Source organism: Temnothorax curvispinosus, unplaced genomic scaffold (assembly GCF_003070985.1).
Source record: "Temnothorax curvispinosus isolate PA1 unplaced genomic scaffold, ASM307098v1 QBEX01008353.1, whole genome shotgun sequence".
Lineage (NCBI taxonomy): Eukaryota > Metazoa > Arthropoda > Insecta > Hymenoptera > Formicidae > Temnothorax > Temnothorax curvispinosus.
In genome coordinates this window covers 301,116-302,405 of record NW_020218133.1, presented here as the reverse complement: position 1 = coordinate 302,405, position 1,290 = coordinate 301,116, and positions in this window count along the sequence as shown.

The following is a 1,290-nucleotide window of genomic DNA, read 5'->3' as shown; positions in this document are numbered from 1 at the left end:
AACGACAATAAATTATTAAACTGGCGGACGCGCTAGTGTCGGCCGCTGACGGTATAGCACGGCCGCCGATGTCGTTCTTGCAATTACCATCAATCAATTATTTAAATGAAGCGTCTCAATTATTTAAGAGTAGGCTCATTTAGCGTTGCATCAATCACCCGATCGAGCGACTCATCGAAGGGTCATTCAGGGATTATTTGCGAAGGATTGGGGATTTGTCGACAAATAACATCGCGCCAGACGCGATTGAGATGTTGAATAAATATAAGTATTCACTGATTTAAAAATCCGAGGAACGATGAATCTGAACATTATCCCTTTTATTAAGATAATGTCCTATGGCCCAAAAATAAAAAAAACGCCGAAGAGCTTAAAACTGGAAATAATAAGTTTTGCGGATCTCAAACTTTTATTAAACTTAAGTAAAGTCGGATTTTTAATGATACCAGCGACAAAATTTTAGATTATCGAGGTACAATAGAGGACATGATAAAATAGCTGAAGATTGTAAGGAAACCGAGGAATATGTTCATAAATATATATTATATATTCGGTGAGCTACACAAGCGGGAGGCAGATCCATTTGTCGTCGTGTGAAATTTTACGGCTAGTTCAATTTTCATCTGCCGCTTACGATAAAAGCGCGCGTAAAAGCTCTCGGTAAACTGATTTGCTCCGACCACCAACCTCTTTTAATTTTTCGATCGTGATGGTAATTTTTCAGCGATTTGAAATATTGTGGGGATCCGGTTGTCATGGATTTTTGCAACGTCTATTGCATTTAAATTAGAGCCGAATCGAATCCTAGAGCAACGTGAAAAATTTCTTTTATTCGTTTATCAAAATGATATTATTTCATTTATATAAAAATTAAAACACTCGGTTGTATAGGGTATTAATTTCTTTCTGTCTATACGCAAAAACGAATTCGAATAATTTATAAGGCAACGAGCACAGAGAATGAATTTGCAGCTGGCATCGTGATGATCGCGTCAAGGGATTAATGAAGCAATACAACATATCGGGGAAAAATCAAAATTTGCGGAGAGCCGAGCGCGCTCGGATAAAGCGGAGCGTTTGGCCGTGACACGCGATTTCCGTTCGCTTATGCCCCTCCTGCATCGAGAATGCGATTTACGCAGGCGTCGCACGCGATTTGCACATCCGTCAACCGATAGAGCTAGCCCGTTTCCAATCCTGACGTCATCTTAATAAGAGGGACAATATTTCCGGCCGGCAAACGCGCCGGCGATACTCGCGGAAAAAACGCTCGAGCAAGATGTCTAACCA